The sequence below is a fragment of the Hyaena hyaena genome, unplaced genomic scaffold, assembly GCF_003009895.1.
Source record: "Hyaena hyaena isolate Hyena2069 unplaced genomic scaffold, ASM300989v1 scaffold_294, whole genome shotgun sequence".
NCBI classification, from domain to species: domain Eukaryota; kingdom Metazoa; phylum Chordata; class Mammalia; order Carnivora; family Hyaenidae; genus Hyaena; species Hyaena hyaena.
Window position 1 is genome coordinate 1,871,932 of NW_024080923.1, and position 9,511 is coordinate 1,881,442.

The window sequence follows — 9,511 nt, forward strand, 5'->3', positions numbered from 1 at the left end:
CCTGACGTGGGGCTTGAACTCACGGGCTGTGAGATCATGACCTGAGCTGAAGTCAGATGCTCAACCAGTTGAGCCACCCAGGTGCCCCCATGATTCTTATATAGGTATTTTAGCATCTCTTTTTAAGCATAATGAATAAATAGCATTTATTACTGATAAGTAAATATGGTAGAGATTGAATCATTTCTCAAAGGCCATCCAATCACACTTTCGAATTCCTTGGTATAGTTCTAATATCTGAGTTAAAAACTCAGGTTTAAGGAGATTGTGATTCTGTATAAACTCAACTAATTTCCATAATTGCAAAACAACCTATTGTACAACTAGATGTAAAGCCTGGTTGCCTCCACACTTCTCTTTCAGCCGACAGTGTTATGATGTGTAAAGTGGCAAATTGTTTCAGAGTGGGCTTCCAGGGGTTGCTACATCTAGTCTTTGAATATGTGTTTTCAAAAACCGCTTTTATGATTTTCCAGGTATAAACTAATAGACTGATTTAGTAAATTTCCAGGATACAAAATAAAATACAAAAATCTGTTGTATTTCCATATACCAGTAATAAACCATTGGAAAGAGAAATTAAGAAAACAATCCCACTTTTAATTGCATCCAAAAAAAAGGCCTAGGAAAAAATTTAATCTAGAAGGCGAAAGACTTGTACACCAAAAACTATAAGAGACGGATGAAAGAAATTGAAGAAGATACAAATAAATGCAAAGGTATTCTGTGTTCATGGAATCAGAAGGATTAACATTGTTAAAATGTTCGCGCTACCACAAGCAATGTACATCACTATCAATATTAAATGCCATTTTTCACAGAAATAGAAAAAAACCCCCAAATTTGCATAGAACTACTTTAGAAAAGTGCAAATACTCAAATCAACCTTGAAAAGGCAGGAGGCATTATTCTCCTTGATTTCAAATTATATTATGAAGCTATAGTAATCAAAACAGTATGGTATTGGCATGAAAACAGACACATAGGTCAATGGAGTAGAACAGAGAGCCCAGAAATAGACCCAGGCATTTATGGTCAGTTAATTTATGAGACAGGAGCCAAGAATACACAATGGGGAAACAACAATCTTCAATAAATGGTATTGAGAAAACTGGACAGTCACATGCCAAAGAAAGAAAGAAAGAAAGAAAGAAAGAAAGAAAGAAAGAAAGAAAGAAAAGAAAGAAAAAGAAACTGGCCCACTATCTAACACCAGACACAAAAATTAACTCAAAATAAATTCAAGATTTGAACATAAAACCTGAAACTGCTAAACTTCTGGAAGAAAACACAGAATATAAGCTCCTTGAGGTTGGTCTTGGTGATGATTTTTTTTTTTTTTTGGATTTGATAACAAACCAAAAGTAATGAAAGCAAAACTAAACAAGTAGAACTACTTTAAAAGCTTCTGCACAGCAAAGGAAGTCATCAACAAAATGAAAAGGCAACCTACGGAATGGAAGAAAATATTTGCAAATCATATATTTGATGTGGGATTAATACACAAAATGTTTAGGAATTCATATAATTCAATAGCAAAATGTCAGATACTGATTAGAAAATGGGAGAGTAACTGCATAGACATTTTCCAAAGAAGATCTACGGATGGCAAACAGACACATGAAAAGGTGCTCAACTTCACTCATCATCAGGGAAATTCAAATCAAAACCACAAGGAGATATCATTTCACACTTGTTAGAATGGCTGTTATCAAAAAGACAAGAAATAAGTATTGGAGAAAGTTTGGAGAAAAGGGAACCCTTGTTATGGTTGGTGGGAATGTAAATTGGTACAGTCACTGTGGAAAACAGTGTATGGAAGGTCCTCAAGAAATTAAAAATGTAACTACCATAGGACCCAGAAGTTCCATTTCTGGATATTTATCCAAAGAAGACAGAAACACTAATTCTAAGTGCTGTATGTACCCACGTTCATTGCAGCATTATTTACAATAGTCAAGATAAGGAACGTATGTGTCCATTGATGGATGAAAGGATAAAGAAAATGTGCTATTTATATACAATGAAGTCTTCCCTTTTGCAACAACATGGATAGACCTTGAGGGCATTAGGCTGAGTGAAATAAGACAGAGAAAGACAAAGAAAGTGTATAATCTCACTTATATATGGAATCTTAAAACAAAAACAAAACTGGGGCGCCTGGGTGGCTTAGTCGGTTAAGCGTACGACTTTCGCTTAGGTCACGATCTCGCGGTTCGTGGGTTCGAGCCCCGTGTCGGGCTCTGTACTGACTGCCAGCTCGGAGCCTGGAGCCTCTTTCAGTCTGTGACTCCCTCTCTCTCTGACCCTCCCCTGCTCACGCTGTCTCTCTCTCTCCTAGAAATAAATAAAACATAAAAAAAAATTTTTTTTAAATAAAAAAAAAACAAAAACAAAAACAACCCTAACCCCACCCCCAAAATAGCCCCTAGTTACAGAGAACAGATTGGTGGTTGCCAGAAACGGGAGGCAGGGGACAGGTGAAACGAGCGAAGGGGGTCAGAAGGCACAAACTCCCAGTTATAAAAGAAATAAAGTCATGGGGATGTAATGTACAGCATGGCAACTATATTTAATAAAACTGTTAAATAACAGTTTACATATTTATAACAATAAATATTGCACATTTGAAAGTTGCTAAGGCAGTAGATCTTAAAAGTACTTATCACAAGAAAATAAATTTGTAACCAAAAAAAGAGAAGAAAAAGGAGAAAGCAATCCATTCAATCTTGGAAAAGGTAAATTTACAAGTGAAATGGCTCCTACCCATGGAGAACAATTAAAAACAAAGTTGGAATAATGTCAATCCTGAGGTCGTCTCATTGTATTTGCAAAGAGGTTTTAAGGTGAGGGTTAGGGGTTTAGGGCCAGTAAACTCCACCACAGATGAGGACAAGTTTCAGTTTTCCAGCTGGGGTAGGTGACGTCCCCTGGCTGCTGTTGGTGAGAACGAGCAGAGAGACTGAATCTCACAGAGAAGGTGGAGTTTTGAAGTAGAACTAGATTCAATACGGTTTTTTCATCCTGATTTTTTTCTTCCTTAAGTAAAATATTCCCCAAGTGCTTAACTGAACATTCTCAAAGGACAAAATAAAAGACTGAAGTTCTAAAATTAGGATATATAAACTTAATGTTTTAAAAGAAGTTTATTTTAAAATCTTAGAGGATTAAAATTTTTTCTTTTTCTTTCTTTCTTTCTTTCTTTCTTTCTTTCTTTCTTTCTTTCTTTCTTTCTTTCTTTCTTCTTCCTTTCTTCCTTGCTTGCTTGCTTTCATTTTTGAGAGAGTGAGAGAGCATATGTGTAAGAAGGGAGAGGCAGAGGGAGAGTGAATCTTAAGCAGGCTCCACACTCAGCGCGGAGCCCGATGCTGGTTGGGATCCCACCACTCTGGGATCATGACTTGAGATGAAATTAAACGTTGGACACTTAAGCCACTGAGCCACCCAGGGCTATATTCTTTGAATATAGTTCCTTTCTCACCCAAAACTGTTCGAGTAATGCATTAACCTTGGTGATTATTCTAAGTTGGTTGTCAGAAAACAGTCAATCTGTCCTGTGCAGGAGCTGCTCCACAGTAGATACTGCTGGAGATGCCGCCATCTTGCCCACTCTTCTTCCTCCAAAGGTGCCATGTGAGAAGGCCATGGGTGGGTAATCCCTGCTCCTGGGGTGACATGGTCTGGGTCCCTTATCATTCTACAGTTGTTAAACTGCAACCATGAAGTATATTTAGGAAAGTAACAAAAGGTAACCTAAGCTGCAAATGCTAATGCTCAAACCTATTGATACTCATATATCATGAACCAAGGCCTGAAGGGTCAGGCATGATGCCCTGTTTGGCCCCAAACACCCAGACGCTAAGCCCACCCCGATTCTGGAGGCAGCACCTGGGACTCGGACCTCTCCCAGCTCTGAGCATCTGTGTTCTTGGTCCTTCTCTTTATCTCCGTCTGTGAGTCCATGTGGGTGGTGCACTCTGTCGCGCCCTCCCCCAAGGTGTGACATAACTTGCTTCCACGGAGGCATGGGATTTGAAACCAGAGGGGTCCAGACAGAACATCCCATCCGACCCCTCCATTTCATGGACAGAAAGGAGATGGAGGCCCAGGCAGGCCATTCTGTCCCTCTCACTTCCCCCCTGTGGAAGGTGACCCAGGGCAGCATTTCCGAGCAACTTTAGGTGCGAAGCCGACTGACAGGCATCAAACAAGCGTGTTGCAACAGACCCATATTTTTTAAAAAGTGGATATTCTCTGTCATTTATTTCTAGTATAGCTATAGTCTCAAATAATGAAACAAAAGTCTTAGATGGCGGAGAGCCAGAGACATATCTTGGTAACAGGTCAGGAGGCTGAAGGTCGGGGAACAGTTCTTCTGCTAGAGGTTTAAGTCCACACTTTTCCTCTCCTGTTCAAGGGAACATGCGGGAACACAGAGAAAAGCCATCACGCTAGATAGAACATAAACACATACCGAAAACCTCAAATTTCCAAAGTAGCATTCTCCCGAGTGCCCGGGAGAAGGAGATTTTATGTTCTCATGAGACAGAGGACTGCGGTTTTCTACGTCTCCTGAGAGAGATCCTTTAGCTGTCACTGGCCCCTCCTCATGATGTGAGCCAGCCCCACTCACTGTTCTGAAAGAAGAGATCTGTCACACTTTTGTGGCTCAGCAAAGGCCTAGAACTTAGAAATCCTGATCTGTAAAGATAGACAAAATGCATCTCTTAATAGATCATTTCTAATTTGCAGAATTTTTTCTAGGAGCCAAAGCCTTTCAGGCAGGAAGGTAAATGGAACACAAGTATCTCTTTGAGCTTTAAAGCTTTTATTTTTTTAATTTATTTTTTGAAGCTTTTTAATTTATTCTGAGAGAGAGAGAGAGAGAGAGCACAAGCAAGGGAGGGACAGAGAGAGAGGGAGAGAGAGAATCCCAAGCAGGCTCTGCACTGACAGTGTGTAGCCCAATGTAAGGCTGGAACTCAGGAACCTGTGAGATGATGACATCTGAGCGGAGATCAAGAGTCAGACATTCGGGGCGCCTGGGTGGCTTAGTCGGTTGAGCTTCGACTTTCGCTTAGGTCATGATCTCGCGGTTCGTGGGTTCGAGCCCCGCGTCGGGTTCTGTGCTGACTGCCAGCTCGGAGCCTGGAGCCTGTTTCAGTCTGTGACTCCCTCTCTCTCTGACCCTCCCCTGCTCACACTGTCTCTCTCTCCCTCTCCTAGAAGTAAAAAAATATATATATTAAAAAAAAAAAAGAGTCAGACACTTACCCGACTGAGCCACCCAGGCGCCCCAGGGTTTAAAACTTTCAGATAAAGCAAGTTTCATGGACTGAAGTGGGCACAGGTGAAAGCAGCTATCAGAAAAGGCCGACAGGGTCCCCTCGGAGGAAACTCGTTGTCCAGGAAGGATCTAAATGAGTGACCGGGCTGCACTCCCAGAGCCTAGATATTCTCCGACGAGGGCTGAATCAAGGCACGAATTAAGGTGGATGCTGTGTCCCCTCCTAATACAGATTCCATTTATTTTACCATTTCTTTATTTTCATGGGAAGATGATCCACGTGAAGGCCTAACGCTGTGTGCAGCCACCGGCACTGTCGCCGTGTGCCACCCTGACGGCGCAGGTCGCAGAGTGAAACACCGCCATCTGCTGGCCGGGAAACGGCCCTGACGGGCGCAGGTCGGAGAGTGAAACACCGCCATCTGCTGGCCGGGAAACGGCCCTGACGGCCGCAGGTCGGAGAGTGAAACACCGCCATCTGGTGGCCGGGAAACGGCCCTGACGGCGCAGGTCGGAGAGTGAAACACCGCCATCTGCTGGCCGGGAAACGGCCCTGACGGCGCAGGTCGGAGAGTGAAACACCGCCATCTGCTGGCCGGGAAACGGCCCTGACGGCGCAGGTCGGAGAGTGAAACACCGCCATCTGCTGGCCGGGAAACGGCCCTGACGGCCGCAGGTCGGAGAGTGAAACACCGCCATCTGGTGGCCGGGAAACGGCCCTGACGGCGCAGGTCGGAGAGTGAAACACCGCCATCTGCTGGCCGGGAAACGGCCCTGACGGCCGCAGGTCGGAGAGTGAAACACCGCCATCTGGTGGCCGGGAAACGGCCCTGACGGCGCAGGTCGGAGAGTGAAACACCGCCATCTGCTGGCCGGGAAACGGCCCTGACGGCCGCAGGTCGGAGAGTGAAACACCGCCATCTGCTGGCCGGGAAACGGCCCTGACGGCCGCAGGTCGGAGAGTGAAACACCGCCATCTGCTGGCCGGGAAACGGCCCTGACGGCCGCAGGTCGGAGAGTGAAACACCGCCATCTGGTGGCCGGGAAACGGCCCTGACGGCGCAGGTCGGAGAGTGAAACACCGCCATCTGCTGGCCGGGAAACGGCCCTGACGGCGCAGGTCGGAGAGTGAAACACCGCCACCTGGTGGCGGGAAACGCCGCAGGGCAGCAGCTGCAAGCAGCGCGCGAAGCAGCACCGCCAGGGCCCTCGGTTTCCAAGGCGGGCTGGTCCCGGGTCCGCGGCGGTTCCTCAGCCCAGCAGAGCCCTGCCCTGCGGCTGTGCGATCCCGGAGGCTCATCGCACTGGGTCCCCGCCAGCCCCGCACACCCGCGCCTACACGTGCATCCGGAAATCAGCAGTCGCGGAGACCCGCAGTGACGGGGACAGCCGGCGTGGCACCCTGGACAGAGGGCGGCAGGAGAAGCACCAAGGACGACTGACACAGGAGTATTAGCTCCTCTTGAGATTGTCTAAATGGCCTGCGGTGGAGGCTTCAGAGTAAAATCAGTATTTCCAACAACGTGAGTATTTGGGGTTTGTCGTCATAGTTTGAACATTGAAAACGATATAAGGTTTTTTAACCCTAAATTGTGAAGTGGGACACACTGGTTATATGAAAAAGCAAGTCCCAGGGGCGCCTGGCTGGCTCGGTCTGTTAAACATCCAACCTGGCTCAGGTCATGATCCCACGGTTCGTGGGTTCGAGCCCCGCGTCGGGCTCTGTGCTGACAGCTCGGAGCCTGGAGCTGCTTCGGATTCTGAGTCTTCCTCTCGCCCCACCCCTCCCCCACTCATGCTCTGTCTCGCTCTCTCTCAAAAATAAATAAAAATATTTAAAAAATAAATTAAAAGCAAATCCTTGCAAACCACAGTACTGACTTTACCGATCATAATTAATGAGTTACTTCTTAGGTGGATTTGAGCTGATTCTAGCCCAATCACGGATATCGGCCTGCGGCTCGGGTCTGCTTGTCTAAGTCCTGGGGCGCAGGGCCAGGCACGTCTTCACGCCCACGTGCGCCTTCCTGGGCTGTCCCCTCCCGCGAACTGCGGGCGCACCGTTGGGGTGGCGGAGAGGCAGGACTTGGAAGAGAGATATATAAATACTAATATGTAATATTATGTAATATTTGTAAATGTTTGATGTATTAAATATTATACATATAAAGTTTATTTCTTTTTGAAAGAGAGAGAGAGACGGAGTACAAGTGGGGGAGGGGCAGAGAGGGAGACCCAGAATCCAGAGCAGGCCCCAGGCTCGGAGCCGTCAGCACAGAGCCCGACGCGGGGCTCCATCTCACAAACCCCGAGCTCATGACCTGGGCCAAAGCCAGATGCTTAACTGGCTGAGCCACGAAGGCGTCCTGGGACTTGGGAGATCTCGTCAGAATGACAGAAGGGGGGCTGTAGTGACACACGCCCAGGTACAGAACAGAGACAGAGCTCGTGCTAAGATGTGGTGTGAGACAGTATTAGAGGTGAACTGGCCTGATTGCCTTGAAGATGCTTGACTCCGAATGGAGAAGGCAGGCTTGCGTTCCTGCAGCCGCCCCTGCAACCAAGCAGGTCCCTCTGGGGGACAACCAGATAGGCCTCAGGTGTCTGACGGCAGAGGGCAATTGACGATCAAGGGAAATAAAAGGAGAAGCCCAGGCGAGGCCGTGGGGGGTAAATGGGCGAGACAACGGTATGAAGAGGTCCACCAGCCAGAGGGGTGGCCGTGGCGCCAACCCAACAGTTGCCAACAAATCCCCTTTCCCCTCTTGGGGAAAATTAAAGAAAATTAAAGTTGCTACTCTTCACTCTCTCTAGGGATTAAAGGAGGTCACTGTCTAAACAAGGGCTTGTTTTACATTGTTTCCTGAATAGTCCAGGAGTGTAATCAGCCTGCAGTAAGGCCCCCGCCCACATGTGCCCTGTGCCCCAAGAGTAGGTTGTTAGATCCCATCCCATCTGAAGCCGAGAGTGCGGTAAGGGCTACGGAGAATGTGGATATCTTACTGGTCTGCGGCCTGATTTAGGCTAGGTCCCCACAGATGCACTATGGCCTCTTTCCTTCATAAGTGAGGGGATCCTAAGGGTACTGAGCCGGGTGTCAGGGTCAGACCTGAGTCTCAACTCACATTCATGTCTGGGCCTGGGATGGGTGGAAACGGGCACGGGGCGGGGATCTGATTTGGAGGCAAAATGACACTTGTCTAAAACGTTTGAGCTCATGACAGTTCTCGTTTGGGATGGAAATGGAGGCTAAGAAAGGAAACCTATTTCATGACCAGGAAAGGTCTTAGGCACCGGATCAATTTGTTCACAGAGAAACAAGAAAAATACCATTTCATCCTCCAGAGAAGCACTGTGACTTCTACTTTCTTTCAGATCCTGGAAACTTAATTGATATTTAAATTTCTTTTTCTACCTCTAACTGATCCTTGAGGTTATATCAGGGAAGGAGGAGCAGTTGTACCTGAACAACTTTTGTTACACAGCACGTGCACACACATGCACACGTGTGTGTGACTGATGGCTGATGCCCAAGTTCGTGCTCTTTCTACAAGCAATCTCTGAAGAAGAAACAAATTCCTGCGATATGATTGTTTAACATTGTGTTCTGTGTTTTGTATTTAAGTTACTCAGAAGTAATGGAATGTCCTGGTAATAGACCTTTGATGGGAAGCAGGGCCAGCCTCCGGCTAAAAGAGATAAATGGCCAGACCCTCTTCCTCCAGCCCTCTGGCAGCCAGTGCTCGGGCAAGTGACACTGTAGTGTAATCAGACATTCGTGACCAGCGCTCGGACTTGGGGCCAGGGTTACAAACACCTGCTGAAGCTAATCCAGGTGTGATCCACATCCTGGATTTGGCTATTCCTGTAAGCTCTGCTTTTAAGATCACATCTCTCAGCCCATAATCAGGGCAGGGAGCGTGGCAGGATGTTTTGTCCACGCGTGTGCAGTGACCCCATCTGACGGCCCCCCCCCCCCCCCCCCCCCCGAGTTCGGCAGCTCCTACCTGCCAGTCTGTTGTCGCTCCGTAAGAATACGACTCTGCTGGAGTTTCTTCTTTAGAACACGAGCTTCCTTTCCAGGGATATGACCCTGAGGCAAACCCTAAGCCTTTGGTGTGCTACTCTCACACCTGGAAGGATGAGGCCCTGTCTCACCATCCTTAGGGGTGTCCTCTGGATGATTGGATCGGGATGGCCAGGTGGCTTGCTGCGGGTGTGGAT